Source organism: Ambystoma mexicanum, chromosome 2p (genome assembly GCF_040938575.1).
Source record: "Ambystoma mexicanum isolate Mex_15411 chromosome 2p, UKY_AmexF1_1, whole genome shotgun sequence".
Lineage (NCBI taxonomy): Eukaryota > Metazoa > Chordata > Amphibia > Caudata > Ambystomatidae > Ambystoma > Ambystoma mexicanum.
In genome coordinates, this window is record NC_090923.1 from 1,010,311,147 (window position 1) to 1,010,338,275 (window position 27,129).

The window sequence follows — 27,129 nt, forward strand, 5'->3', positions numbered from 1 at the left end:
ATCCACAGACTTGAACCTCCGCAGACTCTTTGGTATAATGGCACAAATAGACCCCGCGAGGAGAGCAGTGGCCATATCCCTTGACGCTGAAAAAGCATTTGATTCGGTCTCGTGTGTCTACCTCCTTGCGGTACTGGAGGCCTTTGCAGTGGGGCCCAATTTCATAAGGTATGTTAAACTTCTATACACAGAGCCTGGAGCTCGTGTCCTGACAAATAAAGCCATCTCTGAGATGTTCCTGCTGGGAAGGGGAACTAGACAGGGTTGCCCTTTTTCTCCCCTGCTGTTCGCATTAACCACTGAGCCAATGGCGGCCGCGGTTCGTCTTAGGCACACAGATAGAGGGATTAAAATGAAGGGATCCACCCAGCTGATCTCGCTCTATGCGGACGACACGTTACTATATGTCAAGGAACCTGAATTAAACATAGCGCCATTATGGCGGAGGTACAGAAGTTTGCAAATTACTCCGGGTACACGATAAATAAGGCTAAATCCAAAATATTCCCGCTTACACCGGCCACCAGATGCCCCGCAGTGATAGATGGAGTCAAATGGTCTGAAGACCATATTAGATACTTGGGAATTCTGGTCTCCAGGAATAAGCTCACACTGTACTCTGATAATTACGAAAGTGCCCTGCAAACTTTAAATACCAAACTCCAGATGTGGGGGCGGCTCCCAATTTCATTAGCCAGTCGAGTTGCTATTCTTAAAATGGTGATCTTGCCTAAGCTCCTTTACCTGTTTTCTAACATCCCTATATGGCCTGGCAGAGCCTTCTTCGCTAAACTCAGATCCATGGTGGTAACATTTCTTTGGAATGGTAAGACAGCGAGCATAGGGTGGGAAAAAATGGCGGAACCCTATGCTTCGGGAGGAATATCGGCCCCTGATTTCGAGCTTTACTACTATGTGGCCCAAGCAAAATTTGCGAAATATTGGTGCAATGCGGGGGACAGCACGCCACACGCATGGATAGAGGAGTACACTACTACACTACACATCCCACAAATATGCAGTCAGTCATTTTTGATCCACACTATAATGATACGTGCAAATACAATCCGGTTAGCTGCACAGTCAGGGCATGGAAAGCTATATACAAAAGACTGAGGCTAGAGGCCCCCTATAGCCCCGAGATACCTCTGTGGAACTTTCCGGGCATACCGCCCACACATGATATGAGCATACAGGAAGCCTGGGACCCTAACTGCGAAATTAAGCTTGGCGATATGTTTGTCAATGGGACTTTTTTAGACCTGGATCTGTTGCTGAGGGCGCTAGGTGACGGGCCGCTGAAAACGCTGCAATATTACCATATGAGATCTGCATTTCAGAAAAGGTGGTCTCTCTTCCCGGATGAATCCGCACCACATCCATGTATACAACTAGTGACAGCCAAAAACGGCCTGGGAATTGCAAGGCTATACGCTGCAGTTCAGGCCCACACCCCCAAATTAAACCGGATTAAGGAGCAATGTGAGGCAGACTTACAGGTTCCCATCAAAGAGGAGAGGTGGGCCAGATATTGTTCACTGACTAAGAGGGTTTCGCTTAACTCGGGTCTGAGGTTGATCCAATTCAAAATTCTAAATAGGCTACACTACACGCCGGCCAGGATCGCAAAATTCGCACCGGATGCCTCTGCTGCCTGTCCTAAATGTAACGCCCCTCAGGCAAGCTCTTTTCATATGTACTGGGATTGTCCGGTAGTAGAGGGGTTCTGGAGGGATGTGGCAAGATTGTTGGAAGAAATCAACCAGGTTCCCCCCGATTTGACCCCCCAGAAATACCCGTTTGGTGACATTGGCAAGCACTTGAAAAAAAATCAGAAGGCTGTTCAACATTTCTTGCGCTGTCGCCAAGAAGTGTATTTTACAGAAATGGAAGAGCACTGCGCCACTCAGCATGAACCAATTTCTACAATAATTGAAACATGTCAATGAATCAGGAACAGTTCGTTTTGACCCAACCTGCGACATGCAGACCTAAAGACATTTGGGGCCCGTTTAGAGTCTACCTGTGCAATCTGATCACTGATGACTTGTCACCATAATATTGCTTTGTAATAATGTATGGTATTATTCTCTCCTGTTGCGTCTATTCTATGAACTGTGCAATGGTGCTGTTGGCCTTTCTGTAACCACTAATAAAAAAGTTTTAAAAAGAACACTCTGAATGTCAACTATTTAAACCTAGAATTAACATCTGTTTTGAACAGTAAAGAATTGGTCTTTCTGGATGTTCGGTTTACTATTGAAAATAACATACTTACATCTAAGTTATTTAGGAAGAAAACTAGTTCCAATTCCACGCTACGTGCCAATAGCCATCAACCCATTCCATTGAAAAATTTGATTCCGTATGGAGAGTTTCTAAGAGCTAAAAGAGCGTGCAGTAATGAATTAGACTATCAGACAGAAGCTAAACACATAGACCTTAGATTTGTTGAACAAGGTTATAACAAGAAGGTGGTAGCAGGCTGTTTTGATAAAGCTGAAAACACTAATACATCAGAACTATTTAAAACATGCAAAATTCAAAAGGAAGAAAAGATCAGATTTATTACAGGGTATAACCATCAAGCCAATAACATCAAACGCATTATGTGCAAGCACTGGAATGTTCTTTTAACAGATACAGATTTAAAAACAGGTGCTGGGAGAAACCCCTAATGTCACATATCGCAAGGCCCCTACTCTCAAGAATATACTTTCTCCGCTTACGGTCATTACTGAAACCAAGTCCTCTAGCCAATTTCTGAAATCAAATTTGCCAGGTTTTCGCAAATGTGCAAATTGCAAAATCTGTGACTTTTGTGTCCAAACAACCCTATACTCGCCCTAATGGGATGGGATGGAAATACAAACACAAAATGACATGCACGACCACATTTGTGGTGATGTCAATCACATGCACTTGTGGCCTCCATTACATTGGCTCGACTATAGGAGCATTGAAGCTACGTATCTTGCAGCACTATAAAGCAATTAAAAATGGGGATGTTACCAACCCTTGACAGGACACTTTCTCGAGAAACATGGAGGAAATGTGAAGGAAATGACATTTGTGGGTCTTGCTCATGTCCCATTACACAAGAGACTGGGAAATAGAGAACTGAAGTTAAGACAACTTGAGGCGTCCCTGATCTGCAAATTTGATACATTGAGACCAAATGGGCTCAACAGTAATCCAGAACTATTTGTGTTTTTACAGTGAATCCATTTAATGATGTGTTAGAGGTGACTCTATGAACTATTCAAGTGACAACTACTAGTAGGCTTACTGAATCAATGGGATAGGCTTTGGTACCCTGGCACTCTTTTAGCACTAGAGATGATTATGGTGTTGTGAATCAGATAAATTACATCCGATAGTTGTCTATGTAACCAGGGGCAACGATGCACTAGCACTTTACCATTTGTTCATCTATATAGAATGCTCTGACTTTTTGCCAGTATGCCTTGTTGCACTAAATCACTATACTGATCATAGAGACAATATGACGATATATTCTATCACTAGTTTGGGAGTTTATGCCAATGTTTTCCTCCCCTGGGTTTAAAACTGGACCATGATACATGTTCTGTTAGTCAGAAGGGAGGTCATGACTGCACTAGCACCTTTGTTATTGACTATGCTGCTTCAATTTAATCTACATGCTGATTTTTATTAACATGTCGATGCCTGTGACTATATCAACTATATTGCACTTGCACTTTAGAAAGCCACATTTTCAAGGAGTGGCACCGGGCCAGTTAGTGCAACATCAGGCTGCATGAGAATGGATGTTAACCTAAAATCGTGAAAGTCATCTGCGCTGCGCTACGACTTACGGCCTCACTAACAGTCCAAGTCTTGGGGCGTAATGGTTAGATGTCCATCAAGTATGATGAACGGTAACCATGCTACAATATAGCGCATTAGCGCTGACAAACACTTTAAATATATTTTTTACGAATATCTCTTTTGAAAGGGGACGGTAATATGGCATTGAGCTTTACGCTCGTCTCCATACCTCGTTATCAAGCCAACTATGGAACTTGACTACATAATTTAAATACATTCAAATGGCAACTAAGCCAGTCAAACATGGCGGTAATATTCACATCATATATATATATATATATTGTCCGCAAATAGTTAGAGATCTTTTCTAAAGTTATACTGATTTAATTGAGATGCTAGTGTACAGTGTGGCACACAACAACCTAAAATCTATCCCACAGAAACTCCTAATTCAGTAATTGTTGAAGCCTCTTCTAAACATGCAAGTTGTTCCAGCCTGGGTACATCCTGGTTCTCTTAGCTCTTCATTAAGATAGGAGAACAGTAATAGTTAATGAGTCTTTTTGTGGACTTAAAGCAGTGCCGCCTGCTACATCTTGAAGGTCTGCCTACCGCGCTGCACCGCCTACAAAATCCATCCCACCATTGCTCCTGCGAAATGTGCATGGCGTAGGGATGTGGCCACATATGATTTGGCCTGACATCAATATGAAGCCTTATAACAAGTAGGGGACAAAGCGAGGAAGTGCCCAAATATAACCCAGGACCTATGCTAATTAGTTATGGCTGGCACCTCATAGACCCATCTGAATGGTGATCCAGAAGTTGCAGGGTATTGTTTTTGGGTGATATTGCCTTTGTGGCCTTCATCAGGATTTGTGTACTGTGTGTTCTGAAATAGGAAGTGGCCAGAAAGGTATGTTTATCAGTCTGTGTGTATAAATCACACGTTAACTGCTTGCCTACGACATAGGTTGACGCTGCGGTTCACAGTTTCAAACGTTTGACAGAGGACGTTATCTTTCCAAGGCTGATAAATCGATAACATGTAAAATATATATTAACAGCTATTCTTACATCATTTAAGGGTAGGAATAACCTGACATGAAGAGCTAAACACAGATCAAATATTATATATGCCAGAGACCTAACTATCTAGGGGGAAAGTATTTTCTATATTAGAATCTCAGCCTTTTCAGGACATCCGCCCGGAACCCAAATAAATTGGCCAAAGTTGCAGTCAACTTAGTTTGCCACCATTTGCAGCCACCACACGGAAAGTAAAGCCAGGAGAAGAAAATTGTCCTTAATTTTGCGTTAACAATGCACTGAAATCCCTAATGTGGTAAATATATGCACTGGTTGCTAGTCATAGTAGCCAATATCCCAATCCACAGATGTTCTAGTCATCAAGCAGATATAACGCTCACTCAACGAGTCAGATTCGCTCCAAATGCCACCTGCATATTTCGGGAATTAAAGTCCAGCGCAATCCGCCACAGGTTCTGAACGTGCAGCACACTGCGCGTTCATCAGTCCTCTCGATCCGCAACCTCTACGCCCAATACGATTCTCTCCGTGTATGTCATTTCTCAGCCTTATCAAGTTGCAAGGCAAACCGAAGAACTTCCTGTATTACGTGTGCATGTCTCCTTTCACCAGAAGATCTTTTTCTAAATCCCTTGCTCACGCTCGCTTTAAATGAAAGCAATGCAGCAACTGATTTCCAACAGTTCAAGCTTTCCGTGTTAATTTATTATTAAAGATACTTAAAAATAAAGGGAAAATACAAGAATTCAAAGATAGATAAAAAAAAAAATGTAAAAACGTATTCCCCTACCATTCATTCATAGTCCGTGTGACCCAGCCCAATGAGGAAAGCAGATCATACAAACTGTCATCTTTTCTTTTTTCTGTGATTACATTCCTTTGTGCAGTTATTGATTCCTCCATTGGTTCTTGATCTAGGTCTGATAGGAACGCCTGAGCCCCTTTGTGGTCATTAAAAGAATGAACTTGAACATTGATCACCACTCTGAAAAATTGCAGGATAAACCATGTACTATTTTAAACTCTTGCTCCTTGCTTTCTCTTTCGCCATATTACATGCCCTTCTTTTGTCAAGAACATCTTTACTCAAGTCTCCAAAAAACATAATTTTGTGACCGCCCCAGGAGAGATCACCCAATTCCTGCGCTCTTCTGAGAATCAGTTCCTTTACAGGAAATCTTAGAAACTTCACCATAAAGTGCTGTGGTCTCTGTCCCATTGCTGGCTTTGGACCCAAAGACATATGCGCTCTCTCAATTTCAAAGGGCATTTTGGGGTCCTGTTTAAGTAGCTTTATCAGACATTTCTCCACAAAATGGGGCAGTTCTTCTCAGCATTTTCCGGGAATCTTGCAATTCTAATATTATTTCAAGAAAAATGTTCCTACTCAGAGGCTAAGTGACAGCTTCTCATTTTGTATTTGTAAATCCCTTATCTGTTCAGCCATTCTCTGTGCATCTTCATCCACTGTATTCAGGTGACTTTCCACTGAATCAACCTTAGTGGACAGTTCAGTATAGCTTTCCTCTGAAACAAACAATGTTGTCTTGATGTCTGCAATATCAGATGTCACTTTGGTTAAAAGCTCCAGAAGTTGGTCTTCTCCTTTTTACCTCTTTAGGAGCATCAGAGCCCCCTGCTTTTTGCTTCTTCGCAAGTTGAGATGGATCGGTATTGACAAGATCAGTCATTGTAGCAGTAGGAGATAAGCCCAGGGCACAGGAGCTCAGCTTCAAGCTGCCATTCCTGGAGCAGGCAGGTTCTAGAATCGTCAGAACATACATTATTGCCTTACTAGAAGTGATCTCATCAACTACCGCCCCATTATCCATCTTCCCTTTCTAGGTAAGATCCTTGAGGAAGCAGTAGCCACACAACTCCTTCAACGGATAGAAGCCAATTTTCTCCTTCGGTCCTACCACTTTGGCTTCAGGCCCAGATGCAACACAGCAAGAGCTACCATCAAGGTGATCGATGGTGAGCTTAAAATCCTTGATGATGGCTATCCTTGCCTCCTAATTCTCCTTAACCTCTCTGCAGCACTTGACACAGTACACCACCAGACACCCACCAACAATCTACATCACTGTATGGGGATCAGCGAGATTGTCCTCGGCTGGTTCAAATCCTACCTTGTGAGCTGCCAACAGCTTGTACAAATGGATTCTTTGAGATCATCAACTCTACCCATCACCTGCGGAGTCCCGCAAGGATCCATCCTGTCCCCCGTTATCTTCAATCTTTACATGGAACGGCTCAGAACCTTTCTCTCTCCACACAAAATCCACATCCACCAATACGCAGATGACACGAAGATCTAACTCAAGTTATCCTCCATCAAAGATATTCAGCGGTTCACGGCCTGGCTCATATTAATCCAGTCCTGGATGTCCAGTGCTTACTTGAAGTTCCACCCCTCCAAGACTGAATTCCTACTTCTTACCAACAACATTGAACCTCTTGACATCCAGACCTGGCTTTCTGCTATGAACCTAGAGGGATTCACACCACAGCTGGCCCTCAGTGTCAGGTTTCTAAGGTTCAGCATCGACAGACATCTCACGTTCAAACAGTACACAGCAAGGAGGACACAAACTGCCTGGTACCAACTTTGTCTCCAGTGGAAAATCCAGCCCTTCATCCCAGAAAACAACTTCAGATCCATTGTCCAAGCCTTGGTCCTCTCTCACCTGGATGGTGGAAATGCCCTTTTGGAAGGCCTTCCGTTGACAACCCTGGCACCCCTGAAATTCGACCACATAACCCAGACCTTCATCAAACTGCACTAGCTCCCACTGCAAGCCTGTATCATCATCTACAAGGCTGCCATCCTGAAGTCCGTAAGCTACCTCACTGAGAAAGTCAGCATCTCCGGAAACCTGAGATCCGCTAGAAGCAAGGGAATGTGCAGACTTCAATTATGACAGGAAGGAAAGAATCAAATGACAATCCTTCTATGTCTACGCTCCAAGACTCTTTAACCTCTCTGCCTTGCCAACATCAGACATGCACCATCCCCATGCTGCCAACTGCCCACCCTCCCCTGTTAGCTCCCCACTCCTTTTTTCTTTGCTTCCCTCACTGTGTTCTTCCCCCTACGATTGTACAGTGCTCTGTTGCTTCGCGAAGCTAGGTCCGATGTCAATAAATACCCTAATAATAATAATACAAAATTATTGTATACTTAATTACAGCTGTAATTGAACAAAGTACGAGCATCCAAACAACTAATGTGGGATGGACATAAAATCTTTATTACGCAGGATGCATCAAATACGGAGAAGGGAATTTCTTGCCACTTGCCCTGCTTTGAAGCAGAGTGGGGATGTGGCAAGCATGGCCTGTTGCCTTTGTCTCTCCTCTCTTTGTAGGATTCCTCCTTAGCTTTGATCTGTGTGGACATATCTAATTTGCCACTTAGATTACGGTCAGATTGATTTAGGAGTTCATTGTCAAAGTGTATTTACTGTTTGTCTTCTTTGCCTATTGTTTGCATTTTCCCTCTTATGCTTTTATGCAGGCTTGTACATTAGTCTATTACTAATGCTTCTAATTTTACTTATGAACTCATATTTCTGAAAAATGCTAAAAACTAAACTGTTTAACTAAATCCGTCTATGCTATGTAACCTGTAAACATATCTCAGCTTGCTATGCCGTTACACTGTAACCTTGGAACATATACTCGTCTACAATTGTCAATACCTTCTGCACTGTTGATTATCTGATGCAAATCTGTACCAAGCAAGTATTCTGTAACAGTGCCAGGATGCCCAAGGGCCGATGTGCGCTTTATAAATTTAAATAATATAATATAAATAAATAAATAAAAATTCTCCTGTTTGACACACCATCAAGGCTATTATGTTACTTGCTCTGAAATGTTGATCAAATGGATTTCATGTAATACAGAAGGTTTAACTGTAGAGACAAAGTTGTATCATATCTTAAGAGACCTAAACCTAGTATTGCCTGCATACGAGAAACCCATCATTACAAGAAGCTGGCAACTTAACATTTTAGATTGGTGAGGTAAAGTTCAGTGCGTCTGATGCAGGAACGTCATTTCACCAAAATGGCAGGGGCAGCGAAAGTGACATCACACAACCCATGACCCCCTGATGGGCATCACAGGAAGGGATGTGATTTGACCCCGTCCCCAATTTACATCACAGTAAGTGATGGCACACAACCTTTCACCCCTTGACAAAACAAGAAGTGGCATCACATAGCATTGTTCCAGCACACTAAGAAAAGGGATACATTACTCACCGTAATCATATTTCTGATGCTTGTATCTGCTTAGATTCACATGCTACGCATAGGCCGACATCTAGTGGAAGCTGCAGAGTATTACAGTTGTTGTGTTCGAAACTCGAAAAGGGACGTTGACGGGGCGTGCCAGTAATACTATCCCTAGTGTGACGTACACTGTACCCATGGTGCTTCACGCATCAAGGTCCCTCAGATTGTTTTGTTCCGACATGAGGTTGCATGAAGTGTAGCGTGAGTACAGGTGTATCCAAGCAGATATATAACAGAAAGCTCATATAACATCTATGCACCTTCTCTCAGGGGAGGAAGGGTGGGCGCATGTGAATCTAAGCAGATAAAAGCATCAGAAATACGATTACGGTGAGTAATGTATCCCTGCTTGTGGAATCTGCTTAGATCACATGCTATGCATAGATTAGCAAGCAGTATTAGGAGAAGGTGGTGGGTTGTGAGAAAGAGCAGCGGTAAATACATGTTTTAGAACTGCTTGTTCCATCTGTGTATCTGCTTTGGAATGTGTGTCAATGCAGTAATGCTGAGTGAAGGTGTGTACTGAGCTCCATGTAGCTGCTTTGCAAATGCTGTCTAAGGGGACATTTGCAATAAAAGCCAGAGTAGCTCCTGTGCTCCATGTGGAGTGAACTCTTGGCATGAAAGGCAGTGTCTTATTTGATAATAAACAGCATAATTGTATACATTTAACTATCCATCTGGAGATGGCATTTTTGGAAATGCAGTCTCCTTCTCTGCCTGTTGCTATGGAGACAAACAGTTGATCTGTTTTCCTTAGCGGCCTGGTCTTGTCAACGTATTAAAAGACCACTCTCCTCACATCTAGAGTGTGGAGTTTAACCTCAGCTGAGCTGGTTGGATTCTGAAAGAAAGCCGGAAACTCAATGGATTGGTTCACGTGGAATTTAGAAATTAATTAAGGAGAGAATCTAGGATGAGTATGTAAAACCAATTTATCTTTATGGATGATAAAGAAAGGGCCCTGCACTGACAATGCTTGCAATTCACCAACTCTTCTTATGGAAGTAATAGACACTAAGAAGGCAGTTTTGTATGTCAGGTGTTTAAGACTTGACTGATGCATAGGTTCGAAATTGGGTCCCATGGGCTTTGCTAGTACTACTAGTCATATGTCCTCTGATATATAAGGGATCAGATGGTGCCGGGCGGGACAGTTTCTCTATTCGCGGATTGACTGCCCATGATTGATTGGACGTTTCAAGTGAGGGTTGGATCCTCCTTTGAACTGACTTTAAAATAGTTATGAACTGGGTGGCAGCTTTTTTGTCCCCTGGGATATCCTCTACAAACTCTTTGTCCTGCTGAGTTTCGGGAGTCTCAATTCCAAAGTGCTCAGCTGCTTTGAGTAAGAGGTCATTAAACAAGGGCTGATTATCCACTGGGGAATCAGGTAAAGGAGAATCTTGTGGAACTGGAGAGTCTCTATAGTACACACCTCTGACCCATCGTCATCATTATCCCCATCATCATCCTCATGATAGTATAGATCCTCCTCCCGATCCCCTTCTGTGTCTCCATGCATATCATTAAGGTCAGCAGAAGTGTGAGACCTCTTTGTTGGAGGCTGGGATGGAGCCAGGGGCTGAGTAGTGGAAGACCGGGGCTGAGAGCTCGAGGCCTGATCAGTGGTAGGTGTATTTTGTAAACTTTATTATGCATGAGGGTTCTCTTCAAAGAAATGTGCAAAGAAAGTCATTCAAGACATCACTATCTATGTCCTCTGCTGACCATTTGGCTGAGCTAGGTATGGCCCCAGGGTAAGGTACAGCAGGTGTGTGGGGTGTAGGTAGGTCCTTATTTTGTAGAGCCTCACTTAAAGGACCCCCCCTCCTCTTTATTTATAGCATTTGTATCGAGCACCTAACCCAAAAGCATCTGGGCGCTTAGCTTAAGCATATAGTTACAAATCATAAAAACTAAAGAATTTGGTTACATGTCATAAGAGCTTAAGAATATGGTTACAGTACATACAGGCTTAAGAATGTGGTACAGTACATATAGGTTTAAGAGTGTGGTTACGAGTCTTACAGGCTTAAAAAATGTTGTTACAGGTTATGCAGTCCATCCGTCGGTGATTCAGTCCGCTAAGCAAGTCAGGTTACTTATGTGTGAGGGGGTACAGCTTGGTATCCTTGCCAAAATACAAACTTCTCAGATTCTGCATGGCACGCTGATATGGGTGGGTGATGACTGACCTGTTCTGCCACAAATCTAAAGCCTTTCTCCTATTTGTTCTATTCATAGGTCTCTCCAAGCATGGGACTGAAAGGCTTGCTTCCCGCTCTGTAGAAGCTGGAGGCGTACGCCGACACTGCCCACATAGACATATAGACCATCCTTTTAAAAGAGTCGCCTGTCTTATCCAGGAGCTCACTGTACTCTAGCTCCTCACACAGTCGCTACAGCATGTTCTGTGGCTCGTTCAGCTGAACTGGCATGGACACCTTGGAGATATCTTTGCCTATGTTGTTCCTCATAATATTCCACAAGCTGATGTTGCTGGTGTTGGGGCATTGGAGCTGGTAGAACTGTTCTTCGTTTTGAATGAAACTCCAAATTGTTTTCCACTGTAGAACCCAAAGCATGACTGTCGATCTCAACGTCGTTACTTAAGTTATCTTCTGAAATTTTATCACTGATTTCACTGGTGTATGAGTCATCCTCCGACGCCTCGTTTTCTGGAGAGCTTGCAGACAACAGCACTTCCTGCGCATCACAAAACTCTGATTCAGAGATGGATAGTCTGCTTTCGTCAGAGAGTTGCTGAATCTAAGGGCGTCTTCCTTCACTTAACTTTTCCGAAGCAAGTGCGTTTTTCAGACCGACAACCTGGGCCGAGGGTGAAGTACAGCCATTATGTTCCAGCATGTGCTTAAATGTCTCTCTCTCAACTAACACAGTATTAAAAGAAGACTTCAAGCTGAAGTAAACACAAGTCTTCCTGCATTTTAGAAATATCCAAAGAGGAGTCGGAAACTCAAACTTGTGTGACAGTTTGAGTTTCCTTGGAAGGGTTAGACTCTACCCTATAGGTCTAGTCTTTCTGGATTCTGGGTTCTGTCTTTATGATTGGGGCTCTTAGAGGAAGACTTTTTAGAATTAGAAGCTTTAATAAGGTTTTCTGGTACATGTTTTTTGATCAGGTGTGATAACCCTCAGTCTGTAGGCTTCCCTGCAGATTGCGTCACCTGGCGTTCAGCTGAAGAGGTTTTGTGGGCAGGATCTTTTGTTTTATGGGGCCTGTCATGGGGTGACGGGGGAGTGCCCATAGGACTAACTAATCTGCCCCTAGACTTCGACACATCGCCGCCAGTTGTGTGTTTAGTGTGGGAGGATGAGTACTCTTGCCACCGGGTTTAGTCCCCACAACAGAGCCGCTGGCCTGTCTTTCGCGGTCGGGGGTTAGAACTTCGGAACGTCGCTGTTGCCCTTCACTCTCGCCGTCCGAAAAGGCAGTGTCGCTGCCGTCACTGGAGGCTCCCTTCACGTCCATGGCGGCCTTGGCCTGCATGGCGTGATGGGCCCAGCGTTTTGTTCTGTGATCTTTAATGGTCTTAGGTCGAAAGAGCTTACAAGCTCGACAGTGCCCCTCGTTGTGGTTGCGGTTTAAACACAGGTTACAAACTCTGTTTATCGATCCACATTACAGTTTGGGCAGAATTTAAAAGGTGGCTTATCCATTTTTGGGGAAGGTAGCCGGGCGATAAGGGGAAGGGGTGGAAAAATACATTGTATAATGACCGCCCCCCACTCTCCCTACTGTAAGGGCCTAGGCCTGTTGGGCCTTCCAAGGCCAAAGGGATCTGTCGAAAAGTTTACTTCGTCCGATGTATTGTCTTGTCTGTTATCTTGATTCTTCACTGCGTCGAGAGCACAGCGTCAGGCGAAGAAAGGACAGAAAGAGTAACTATATTTTAAACTTTGCATAAGCAAATGGCATTAGCCGAAATTGAACTCTGCGACAAGCGACCACTCACGATGGTGGAAAAAAACTATCTGAGGGACCTCGACGTGTGAAGGACCATGGGTACAGTGGACGTCACACTAGGAATAGTATTACTGGCACGCCCTGTCAATATCCCTTTTCGAGTTTCGAAAACAACAACTGTAATACTCCGCAGCTTCCACTAGATGTGGGCCTATGCATAGCATGTGAACCAAGCAGTTTACACAAGCCTCAGAAGAACAAGTTACTTCTTACCTGGTAACGTTCTTTCGACGGGATGTTCCCCCGACGTATTCCTTATCTTTGATAATACGTTTCCAGCTTGCTGGCCTCGGAAATTTTTTCTGTAGAGGGCGCTGCGCGTCGACGGCCACCGTATCGGCGCCGATGTCACCATGCCCATAAATAGACACACGCTGCGCCCGTTGCTCAGTTCAGTTTTGTAGTATAAGAAAAGACATGCCTGAATCGGTTAGTAACCTTGAAGGAGCGAAAGATGCAACCACAAGGGAAGTTATCACTGCGGGGATGGATGGGAGGGGCGATAAGGAATACGTCGGAGGAACATCCCGTCGAAAGAACGTTACCAGGTAAGAACTAACTTGTTCTTCGAAGGGATTGTGTCCTCCGACGTATTCCTTATCTTTGATAGACTCCCATAGCAATGGTAAGTAATTGGAGGAGGGAGTGACAGTGTTGTGTATACCTTTAGGAATGGACCGAATGTAATACGGCCTTGCCAAATCTGGTCTCTTGAGCAGTGGAGGAATCCAGATTGTAAAATTTGGTGAATGTATGTGCGGAAGACCATGTGGCAGCCGCACATATGTCCCGGACCGGTACCCCTCTCTGGAGAGCCGAAAAGGCTGCGATACCCCTGGTTGAATGAGCCCTGAGATTTTGGGGTGGCTCTTTCCCTGCTAGTCTATAACATTCCAGGATGGCCAAGATAATCCACCTGGAGATGGTTTGTTTTGTTATGGGTAGTCCCAACTTGTGATCTGAGTATCCTACAAACAGTTGGTCTGCTTGCCTGATCCTAGCCATTCTGCTGATATAAAAGCTGAGAGCTCGCCTAGGTTCCAGCCTGTGTAGCCTTTCCTCCTCTTTCCCCGGATGGGGAGGAGGGTAGAATGAAGGCAAGGTAATTTTCTGAGTAATGTGGAATTCAGAAACCACCTTTGGGAGAAAATTAGGCTTCACCTGAAGGACAATCTTGTCCTTGTGGAAGATTTTATGTGGGGGTTTACAGGAGAGAGCTTGTAGCTCACTCACCCTCCTAGCAGATGTTAGTGCTACCAGTAGGATAGTTTTAAGTGTGAGAAATCTCAATGCGCAAGAGTGAAGTGGTTCGAATGGAGTGCCCATTAAGAAGTTTAAGACTAAATTTAAGTCCCATAATGGAACCTGGAATGGTTTTGGAGGGTAAACATTAGTTAGTCCCTTGAGAAATTGTACCACTAGAGGAATTTTGAAATATGATGGTTCCTCCGCAGTGCGCTTGAAGATAGAAAGCGCTGCGAGATAGCCTTTTACAGTGCCAACTTGAAGGCCTGAGTTTGCCAAGTAGAGTAGAAACGATAACACTGTTGGTGTACCACATGAAAAAGGGTCGATATTCTCTTCCCTACACCAGCTGCAAAACTTGTTCCAACGGCAACGGTATAAAGACTTTGTTGCTGGTCTTCTGGCCGAAAGCAAAACCTCCATGACGTCATCAGGGAGATCCCAATCCTTGTATCTCAACCTTTCAGAAGCCAAGCGTGAAGGTTGAGGGGGTTCTGGTGTCTGGATGGAGAACCTGACCTCCCTTCTGCGAGAGAAGATTCTCTTTGAGTGGAAGACGGATTGGAGGGCAGATGAACATATCTAGAAGGTCCGGGTACCACGTTCTCCTGGCCCAATCTGGGGCAATTAGGATCATGGTTTTCCGGAATCTTCTCAACCTCCTGATCATTTGAGGAATAACAGGGACTCGTGGGAATGCGTAAAGTAGTGGAAAATCCCAGTCCACTACGAACACATCTCCTAGAGCTCCTCTCGGGGGAAATTCCCTTGAACAGAACAGATCGCACTTCCTGTTGGTGCTTGTGGCGAACAGATCCACCTGAGGGGTTCCCCAAAGGGCGAAGATCACTTGAAGGACTTCCTGAGCTAGCTCCCACTCGTGGGAGACTGTGCTCTGCCTGCTCAGAGCGTCCGCTGTCAAATTCTTCTGTCCGGCTAGGTGGACTGCCGGTAGAGAGATTACTTCCCGAATTGCCCAAAACCAGAGCTGCATTGCCTCTCTGCACAGTGGCAGTGATCCTACCCCTCCTCTTTTGTTGAGGTAGTGCATGGCCACCGTGTTGTCTGTCATTATCAGGACATTTCTCCCCTGTACTGATGGCAGGAAAGCTTTCAGCGCTAGTCTGATCGCTCTCAGCTCTGGCACAAGGAAGATCCAATGAACTGGAGTCTCTGAGATGGTATCATCTGTGACTTTTTTAAATTGAGGGAGAAGCCCAGTCTGTGAAGGAAGAGGCAGACATAATCTAGCTGGGTCTGGGCCTGTTCCGAAGATACGGCCCTGATCAGCCAATCGTCCAGGTAGGGATAGACGTGGATCCCTTCCCTCCTTAGACTCGCCGCCACTACCGACATCAGCTTGGTGAAGACCCTCTGGGCGGAGGTCAGCCCAAATGGCAGAACTCGAAATTGATAATGAGAGTTGCCAATTGCGAACCTCAGGTATTTCCTGTGCTTGAGATGGATTGGCACATGGAAATAAGCATCCTGAAGGTCCAGAGATACCAGCCAGTCCTGGATCTGGAGGGCCTGAAGGATCTGAGAAAGTTACCATCTTGACCTTGTCCTTCCTGAGGAACTTGTTCAATTCTCGTAAGTCCAGGATGGGTCTCAGACCTCCGTCCTTCTTTGGTATGAGAAAGTAGGGGGGAGTACCAGCCCTTGTTCCTGTCCGCTACAGGTACCAGTTCTATGGCATCTTTCTCTAGCAGGTCCATAATTTCCTGCAAGAGGAGCGGATCTGGAACTTTTCGGGAGCTGTTCCCCGGTGGATGACTGAGGGATGTGTAGAAAGGGTAGGCAGTAACCTTGGGCAACTGTCTCCAACGCCCAAGCATCTGACGTTATAGCCTGCCATTCCGTCAGATGGTGAGTTAACCTGCCCCCTACAGGTGTCTTGTGTGCGAAGGCCTCAGAGTGGTTTGGGGGCGGCTGATGCAGATGCCGAGGGTAAAGAGGCACCTGATGCGGTCTTAGTACCTTTGACCCGTCCACCTCGGGTGGATCTTCTTTGGCCTTTTTGAGCCGGCTGTCCTCTGCCTTTTCCGAATGCGGAATAATAGCGAAAGGACTTTCCTCTCCCAGAGGTTCCTGAGGGGCGAAAAGGAGTATGGCGGATAGCAGCTCCTAAGGATTTTGCTGCTGCTTTAGAAGTCTAACTTTTCCAGACTGTCATCCGCCTTCTTCCCGAATAATGAAGAGCCGTCAAAGGGCATATTCAAAAGTCTGGCCTGTACATCAGGGGCAAAGCCCGACTTTCACAACCACGCATGCCTGCGGATTGTTGTACTAGCCGCCATGGCCCGGCTGATACTGTCAGCGGAATCGATGCCTGTTTGAAGTGATTCGCACATGGCATCTTTGCCATCTTGAATGATGTTAAGGAAGGCTTCCTTCTCCTCTCCATCGAGTATGCAGTCAGCCGCTGATGAAGCACACTCCCATAATGTGCGAATTAACCTGGCGAGCGTACAGGTGGCGTTGATGGACTTCAATGCCATACTACAGGCAGAGAAGACTTTCTTTGCCATAGAGTCGTACCTCTTGTCATCCCTATCCTGTGGGAAAGTAGGGTAAGCAGTCCTACTGCTGGATGAAGTTGCTGCTTGAACCACCAGGCTCTCTGGGGTCGGGTGTTTTGACAGGTATTCAGGGTCAGCAGCCGCTACCCTATACTTTGTTGACAGTCTTTTATTGACTGCTGGGATAACTTCGGGAGTTTCCCCAATTGGATGCAAATTTTCTTTGTAGGGCTGCATGGAAGAGGACCACCGGGTCCTCCTGTGGGCCTTTGTCCAATATATCCGTTAGATCATCCTGTTGGAAAACAGGTGAAGGCGCAGACCAACCCATAAACTCAATTATTCTTGCCATCAGGGTTCTATATGGTGTTTCGGCATGTTCCCCTGGGTCTGGCTTTACAAATTCCACCTCTGGGGAAGTGTCAAGTCCACTTGCCTGATGAAGTGACTCCTGTAGTTCCTTCAGCCTTCTTTCTTCAGAGGTGAAATCCTCTGCAGCAGGCAGTGTGGATCTCTGTAAACCAAAAGTGTCTTGGTCAGAGTCTTCCTTTTCTTCATAAATTGAAGAAAGACCAGGGTATTCTGATCTCTGAACTGGAGTAAAGCCCATCTCTATGGCCGAAGGAGCCAAACTCGTCGTTATTGGACGAGAAAATGTCGAAGTCGTTGACGCTGACGTAACCGGCTTCGAAGGCGCCGAAAATGGCATCGAAAAAACTGGAAGGGGTCTCGAAGAACTCGAGAGGATCGGGATCCTACTCGAGAGCATCGGTGCCGGTCTCGACGTCGTGCCGGAGGCCCTTGAAAACACTGTTGGCTGTGTAGCCTTGGTCCTCTTTCATCGTCGTCGACGATGGCGTCGAGTCCATCGACCGATGTGTCTAGGAACCCTTCGACACCAGCGTCGATGGCGCCGACCCGTGCGTCGAAGGAATCTTCGACGACGGCGTCGAGGGAACCGTCGAAGACGGTGCCTTCTTACCCGATGGCTCATGGCGCTCTAGGGTGGAATGTTTCGCTGGGTGCTGCGACTCGCAGCGTTTTGATTTTTTGGGTTTTTCACCCGGGGTATCACCCTCAGCTGTCTTCGAGGGGGTCGAGGCCGCGTTCTCGAAGACGCTTAACATTTTCTTTCTGAATTCCTCCCACTCAGCTTGAGAACTGTGTTTGGAGGGACAGGAAACTCTTCTGGGGACACCGAAGACGACGAGGAATGGGACCTTCAACGTCTCTTTTTTGAGTGTCTAGATCTCGACGAATGTTGGGAGCTGCTTCGAGATCTAGAATGGGAGTGTTTGACGGCGAGGAGACGAATGCCTCGACTCAGCCGACGAAACCTTCAAGGAGGATTTGGCTGACTTACCTCTCTCGAGCTTCCCCTTTCGTTCCTTAAGGGCTTTCGCCATCATGGACATGCAGTCCTCACACTCCGAACAATGGTGCTCGGACCCCAAGCACCATAAACAGACCCTGTGTGGATCTGTTATTGACATTTTTTTTCCGCAGTCTCGACATTTCTTGAAGCCGGATCACGGCGTCGTCGGTTCTGATGAAGAAGCCATCGAGAACGATAAGGAATATTCGTCAAAATAGATTTAGATAAACCTGACTGAACTGAGCAACGACGTTCCGAGGCCCCACGAAGCGCGGAAAAACGGAACAGAGCAACAGATGCAACGCGTGTCTATTTATGGGCATGGTGACGTTGGCGCTGATACGGTGGCTGTCGAGGGACATTGACTCAGCGGACGTCGACGCGCAGCGCCCTCTACAGAAAAAAATTCCGAGGCCAGCAAGCTGGAAACGTATTATCAAAGAAAAGGAATACGTTGGAGGACACAATCCCTTCGAAATATGGTTACAATATCGTTGTAATGTGATATACATTTCATACAAGAATGGATCACCATATGTATCATTAATATCATTGTGCATAGCGCCAACCGGACTGTGACAAACTGTTGCTGCTGGAACAGGAAACAGTGTATGAACTATCAATATAGTGAGAAACAAGGAGATCAATACATGCCCAGAACAAAAAAAATGTTTTAATGTTTTTTACAGCCTGTAATCTCAGCTTCTAACCAGAGAGAAGTTAATGGCAGATTAGAATGTCTGGTGTCGCCAAGCTTTACCACCTGCTGATAGCAGACCTGCCAACCAAGTCTCCCACAACTTGCGGGAGTCTCCAACAAAAAGAGGCTGTCTTCCGCATTGCCGAAATTTACCATAATTCGACAGCAAAAAAAGTCTGGCGGGAATCTTTGTTGTCTTTTTGCTTAATTAGCCAGGTAAATTGTGTTAGAAAGGCTACTGAAAGTAATTCAAATAAAGAAAAAAACATTAACATCTCTTTCCTTTTGAAATGCTTAAATGCACTCATGCCTTGTTTGCACATTTTGTATACTGAAATAAGTATCACAGATAAGACTACAATTAAAAGAAAAACAAATTAAACAAATGAATGCTGCAAATAATGTAGCTATCAGTAAATGAGGGGTGGTTGTTGTACATAAGAATTTTCCTGGGTTTATTGAAATATCTTTGCCTGGGAAACTCAATTTTCTAAAAGCTTTGCCAATTTTATATATACTTACATTAAAGGAAACATAAGAGATGGATGGCACTGGCATTTGCAATACTGTCTAACTTTAATAGTTTTTATAGCATTCTCGGTCCTCCCACAAGAAAAGATTTTTCAGAGGTAGAAATGCAATGGCAGAAATGTATAGGAAAAATCATATTCATTGGGTGGCATGTAATTGAGGCCTTCAGGGAAAATGTAATCAGGTAGGAGGAGTAATTTGGTCATATTTAAACAAAAGTAAACTGCACGTTTCAATGATTTAAAATAAACAGCATTATCAAAGAACATACAAAAATGTCTGCATTGTATGGCACTAAGATTGTTCTGTGGAATTCTCTTCCTATGCTCAATGTGCCAGCAGTGCGAAATTGCATAGGACAGCATTGCACATCATTTTGATACATTGTGCCACATGAAATATTCCACGTGTCATGTGTGCTTTTTTCTTTTATATACATTTCTAGTAAATATGTGCCCCCATCTGCTTCATATTTTATTTTAGAAAACACAAATGACAAGCGTGACACGTCATATAGCACAATTGACCAAAGCCTTGTGCAAAATTCCTATATGCAATTTTGCACCAAAATAAAACAGAAATGCTATTTACCACAACAAGTCTTATTAGCATCACTGCATGCAGTTAATATAATCCTAGTTACTGGAAATGTAGGTATTATTTTTGTAATAGTACGGTACCACTGAGCAACTAAATTATGCTTATACAGGACCCTAACAATGTAATATTTAAAGAGGCAGCAAAGGGGCTGTTTAGTCTGTGGGGGGAAAGTGAGCACGAGAGTTGTGTGTGCGCATACGCAGGGGCCAGTTTTCTCATGACATGAGATATGCCTCTTCCTGGCTGCATGTCAAGATGGATATGTGACCAGTGCCTTTACAATCTGCAAGTGAACTTGGAATGCTTGTAAATGGAGCACCAAGGAGTTGCTGTAGGCTATGGGGGTTAATGACAGTCATCCCCTTGGCTATAGGAAGCTGTCACTCTTAACGTGCAGTGATACAAGAGCCGAACAACCCGCAGCCAATTTTTTTTTAAAGATTTGTTTCCCCCGGGTTAGCTAGGAAGACAGCAGGGGTCGCATCTGTATATCCCTAGTTTCATTTCTGAAGTTAGAAAAGAACGTTTCAGAATTCTGCTCAATAAGTGATCAGCCAGGTTTCCTATTTTTGGGGGATTCTAAGGCCACTTTTTGCATTTTCCCCTTTTTTTTCCTTATTTTATTTTTGGTGGCCAGCATGACTGCATTTCCCTTTATACCTAATATAAAGCATATGGTATTGGGTCACTAAAAGGTGCCCTGTCTAAAGGATGCATCCCAGCAACCCACGTCTTCGCCAGAGTGATTGTGCCACTTCAATCTCTGGTTTTAGGTTGGTGGTGGCTGTGCTTTAATTTTGGCTTCACCAAGGTTGCAAGTCATTTTACTGCATTCGTATCCCAACGCCCCTTTTATTTTCGCCATTGGGGTTCTAATGGGTTTTTTAAATCCTGCTTCCTGACATTTATTTTTCTAGGGCTTCCCCTTTGTCTAGGTGACACGGGATCGCCTCAAAATGGCCATTCTGATCATGTGGGCTCTTTGTGAGCCCATCATGGCTGCCTTTATTCAGGTCCAAACTTGTTTAGGCTAGAAAAGGCCCTGGAGTAGCACCCTCACTTCCTCTGGAGGTGGTGTTGGATGAGGGGAGCCCCCAGTGACCAACCACTGCGGTTGGTCATCTGAGCCTCTGCCCCAACCCCTTTTTGTAATTGGCTGATTGGTCAGAGGACAAGCCACTTTCACAGGGGTATTAAGGTTCTGCCGCACCCCTAACTCACTCTCTTGCTGCTGTGTGCCTGGAACCTTTGAGGTGTCAGGACTGCAGACGTGCTGGAGAAGTCTTTCTGCTGTTTTTAAAGCTCTCGCTTGGCAATGCTAATTATAGTGGTTTGGCCTTATCCCAGTTTTGGTTTTTTGATGGCAGAAGTCCAGTGCAGATTTCTTTGAGACTGTCCAGTTGCCATCTCCTGGGTTGAGCCCTCCACTTTAGGAATGCTTCTGGAACGTTTTACCACTGCATACCGCCATTTAGAGCCAGGATCCTGGCTGTAGGTTGCTGCAGGTGTCCAGAGAAGTCAATGTTGTGTTGGTGTTAAGATGGATTTCTAGAATATGTCTTGGAGGAGAGATTTTAAGATACTACCCCTAGTAATAGTGAACAGGGAAACTCAAGAGTTTAGCCAAACCCAATAAAGAGAAGCATAGAGAGTGGTCAAGTCTTAGTCTCAGGAGAAGGTGAGTGCGGTCAGCGGTTCACAATTAGTCCACACAGTGAAGCACACAACTTAATTTAGACGGGTACGTAGAAAAATACTCTATTATAGGCCCAAAAATGAAACAAGCGGGAAGTAATAATCACACAATACTAAATTATCAAACACATATACAGTCACCTTTAGGTTTTTAGGAATGGATACAATAACTTAGACAACTAAAAGAAAGTAAATAGTGATGAAGTAGAATGAAACTAGTTCACAAGAATTATGCCCCAAATTTAAAGGTTCAATCCCTATGGTGTATGGGGCCATGTGCCCAAATGTCACAAAGCTTCTTCTTAGGAGAGGAGACAGATGTAGGAAGAGTTCTTGTGCTTGTGAAAAAGTTCCAGAAGATATTATTTTTTTTTACATATATCAGTAAAATGATATTCCTATCTTTACGATGCAAGCTTGCATGGATGGAGACCTGTGGTAATGTGAAACTTTGCTTGTTGAATTTGGGTGAAAGATCTAGACAGATTAAAATTTTAAACAGGGTCAATTGGAGCCCCGAAAGAATGTTGAAATGGGGAATGACTGATTCTGATGAATGTTGGAAATGTTTGAGTGATACTGGTACTTTAGAGCACAAGTTTTGGCATTGTCTGAGAATTCATGGATTTTGGTCAGATATTTGTCAGATGTGCCTATGTGTTCTGGAGACTGACATTGATCTGGACTTTAAAACAATTATTTTGGGAGGTAATAGTTTATTAGATGATCTTACAATGTCACAAAAAAAATCTTGTTCAGAGGGGCATTGGTAGGTAAAAAAATGATACTTCGCAATTGGAAGTCACAAGCTTTGCCACTGTCGTCTAATTGGATCTCTGAGATGCATTCTCTTGCAGATGTGGAAATGGTAATTTTCAGGAGATCGAAGAAATTGAAAATTTTCAAGAAAATATGGACAAAATTTCTTGATGTATACTAGGTTTTTCACAGTGCTTTTGTATTTGTGTAGAGTTTGTGTTCTTTTTTAAAATTGAAATATAGTTAAATTTCACAACCAATTTTTAGACCTTTGACTTACAATAGACAACACAACATTGATAGGCACAACAGACGACTCCATATAATATTTACACTATCCCCCTAATTAATATATACAGAAGATAATACACATGGTCATTGGCTTTTAACTGTACAATTAATTAAAAGATCCTCAAATTTGAGAATAATGCCCATCTCTCCCTTTTTTTAATAACATAACTTTTTCATAGTTTGATAAGGTTGAATATCTAACTGCCATTCATTCACTTTGGCTTTTTCCTCGACTTCCAAACTCTTAGTAGGTGCTCTGCGGCCATTACCAAAACCCTATTAATCCAATCTGTTATTACTCTGGCCTTATCCCCTCTTCCTCTGTTTGATAACAACATCGTCGAGTAGAAGGTACGTGGAAGAGGCTCTCCCACCACGATGTCTAATCTATCTAAAACTTCATTACAAAAGGTGGATACCCTAGAACACACCCATAGCATATGCATCAAGGTACCCCCACCGCAACCGCAACCCCAACAGGTATCAGCTTCCAAAATTCCTACCCACTTTCTGAGTCAGGAATGAGAGCCGCACACAAAGTTATAGTATTCTCAAAGATAGACGTTTTATTAAACAGAAATGGGTTTGAAAAACGCCTCTCTAGCCCCATTCTAAAGAGGAATTTCCCTACCTAGAAAATTAAAACTAAAGATCTGTCTGTGTCAAGTTGTCGGTAACTTAAAAAAAAACATCCTTGTGTCTATAAACTCTCTAAGCTGACACTCACACAAGAAACTAAACAAAAAGGTGCAATGAAATGTCTTTGACTTGATATTTGCAAAAAGTGCTCACAACCAAAATGTAATTATAACTCTGATAACTCCAACAAATGTCCTCCAAGGAAAGTGCCTTGGATCCAGAGGGTGGATCCCTTCCCCTGGAATTTTAGGTAGGATAGCAAGAGTGTATTTTTATCTAACAGTTCCTTTTGTGACTTTGTACTGAATTCACATAGTTCTTGTTCAAATAATATATTCCATAACAGTCTTTCCTTAAATCTTATTGTAACTTTGGCGGATTGCCTGGTGTACTCCTCTAATAGGAATCCATCTGTTTTTTTTTCATATCCCCTGGTTTACTCTCCCACTAGGTATCTTCCCACAATGCCAGAATCTATATACAACATCAGGTGCCCAATATGTGTGCCTGCCAGGACTTCTTTCATGGGCTTCTCAGATCCCCTGGTATACTCCCCTGCCAGGTATCTGCCCAAAATTGTCTCAAAGTCTTTATACAACTTTTGCGGCTTGCCTGGTGAACTCTCCTGCCAGGAATCCTTCTATGGAGATTTCAGATCAGTTGGTTTGCTTTTCTGACAGGTATATTCTCACCATGTCAGTTGCCTGGTGTACTTCTTTACCCAGACTTCTTATTTGTTTCACTGTTATTTTCACCATACCACAGCAATATATACCCAGAGTTGCTCTGTATATTTGCTTATGGCAACACTTACTTCAGTTTCCATTGACATCTCATGCATCTGTATTTGTCTAGGATTTGTTGCTGCACTTGTCTTGTTTGCATTCAAATATTCTTCGTATTGATATTGGATTTTGGCTATGTTTAAACCACTTTTGATTATTGTCCGTATTGGCAATCTCATACCACTCAGTCACTTGATTGCATGCATGTCGGTATGCCCTGGGGTTCCCAACAACTTTGGGCAGAATCACTGGTCGTTCCCAGCATCTCTGACTCTTGGCATGCCTATGCGATGAAGCTCCCTCACTGGTACGGTTTCTCGCACTGTGCAGACTTTCCCCCAGAGTTTCCTGCAGCTCTGCGATCACTCGCCAGCTCTCCCCCGTGGCCTAGACTGGAGAACGCTACCTCTCTGCACAACTGTACCTCCAGGGACTCCTCTACGTCTCCCAGTGTCTCCACGTTCCTACGGCTTTGCCTTCCCCACATCTCCTCCTTTCTCACCACGCCGGTATGTGTCTTGCGTTCGTGAACTGCTACATGGATTTGCATGTCTTCTCTCTCACTGCATTCTCCTGCACGGTTCATTCCCACACTGCTGCTGTGAGTGTTGGAGTCATAGATGAGGGCTTGACTAGAGTGAAATGGAGGAAAGGTTTTTCTAACTTTTAATTTAAGAGGGGACTGTTAGGTGAAAACTAGCTAATAGGAACATGGGTATTACAGGGTTTTCCTTATCAGAAAAGGGGAATACCGCACCTCATCCGATGGAGTCAGCACCTCCCCCTGGGAAGCCATCTCCTCTATCCACATGGGATAAGGTCAAGGCCAGGGAATCGTATGATGACTCCACTGGAATCATCACAGTGTACGGTTAAAAAGTTATGTAAAAAAGTAAAAAAAGACAAAAGGGAAACATTTTCCCAGTATTAGTAGCCTGAAGGACTGTTCGGGGAGTTGTCCTTAAGTCCTACTGGCAGTAAGACTTTAGTAAGCTATCCCTGTGGTTTGTAGATCCCCCAACTCTTAGTATCAGTCTGTGCTAACTCAGGACCATGGTAGAGTGGCAGAGCAGTCAGGCTGATCTTAAGAGGAAGATGTGAGCTCTAGGTAGGTACACTGAATCTAGGTGGACAGGCACAGCAAAGAAGCGCTTACACTTATAAGTTATATAAAAGTATATATTTAGTATATTTACACCAGAATCACTTTAAATACTTTAGACGTTTATACTAGAACACTTAGGAATACTTGATAATACACTTCAAAGGGCACTTTCACTTTTGTTTTTGTTTGCGGTTATATGTGTAGCAACATTAGAAAGGGAAAAGACAATGTTATCGTATTATCAGTCATTGCGCACTCATGTTGTTTTCAAAGGATTATAAGGTAATGTATTTACTCTGCAAACACATATAGTAAAGTCACTTAAATGGAGGAAAATTGTTAGTTTAAAATGAGCATGGTTCAAGGTTCTAGAGAGGGTTTCTTTGCATAGTAAGGCCTTTCAGTCCCAAAATGCAACCCTAGCTAAAGGCAGTTCAGAGAGGGCTTGAAGTCTTGACAAGCAGCACATTATGCAGAGTTCCTGTGGATTTTTTCCCGTCTCTAGTGTTATTGAAGCAGCAAATTAACTAACAAGGGAGACCTTAAAACAGACTCGAGAAAGGGACACATGCTGTGGTTTTGGTCCGAGGTAAGAGGGGGTTGCCCTGTACACCTCTACGTATACTCCGACGCTCTGGAGCGACTTCTTGGTATCAGGCAAGCAATACCATTTTCCCTGTGCTACCTTAGGTTGAAGAGAATTTTCGTGCTGGATGCAATGTTGCAGCTCTGGACCCAACCTCTGGATTCCTTGGTCTGATGGCTGAAGGCAGGGCAATGGATGGGATCTCTTAGCAGCAGACTCGAAGCAGGACCTATAGCAGGACTTTCAGCAACTTCTTGGTTCACTGTGTGGTTTTGGTGCCTTTTCAATAGCACCAACAAAGGACACAGATCGCTGGTCAATCTTCTTCGCTTCCTGCAGTCCCACGCTATGATGAGGGGTGTCTGGGCGAGTTGGATCGGGTCTCTGGAGTGTCCTTACAGATTCAGCAAAGATTTGGACAGATTTGGCCTTTCCACGGTGATGCACTCAAAATGGGCAGTAGGTCTCCTGATATTGCCAAAGGGAAGGAGTCGTCCTCTTTGGAGCTCCTCTGTCGCACTGAAAACAGGATCGGGACAGCAGTGGTCGCTTCACTGTGTTGCAAAGGGTCTGCAGGCATCTCTGGCCGCCTTCTTCTTCGGTTACTGCAGCTTCTAGTGGTCAACTTGCTTTTCACTCCAGAAGCCTCACTTTTTATACAGTTCCAACACATACTCCTCTGCAATCTCTCTCAGCAATTTACAGAAAGGGACGTTAGGCTCTCCAATCAGGACAGCCAGAACCCCCCTGTGGGAGATGGACCTATTCAGGCACTCTGGTAGACAAAGGACAGGGGGGTGGAAAACTCTTCCCCTACTTCCGCCTGCCAAGACACTCTGAAGCCTTGGCGGGGATACCCAAGAGGCCCTGCCTAAGGCAAAACACACACACACAGGCCTCCCACTCTCAGAATGGTGAAGAAAGGCCGACAATGAACAACCACGCTAGTAATGACAAAAAGTTGGTACTTGGGTGGCCTTATTGTGCGCTACCGCGGCTATGGACATAGCCTGCGGTATAAAAAATATGCAATAGTTAGTAGAACACACTGCCACCAGTCACAACTAGCTGATTGTCTATGTGACTGAAAAGTCATAGGAGCAGAGAAGGTGGATGCTAGGTATCCCTTTGGCACTCCACTGAAGGTGGTGTGTGCCAA

At 44.2% G+C, this 27,129-nt stretch overlaps 1 protein-coding gene and 1 pseudogene across 2 annotated transcripts in view; both read right to left on the bottom strand.

The window, feature by feature from the left end:
* Nucleotides 1-27,129, bottom strand: part of PCNX3 (pecanex 3) — a 1,956,057-nt gene that overhangs the window by 1,135,194 nt on the left and 793,734 nt on the right. The window lies entirely within an intron of this gene.
* Nucleotides 10,818-12,660, bottom strand: LOC138566100 (oxysterol-binding protein-related protein 3 pseudogene; annotated as a pseudogene).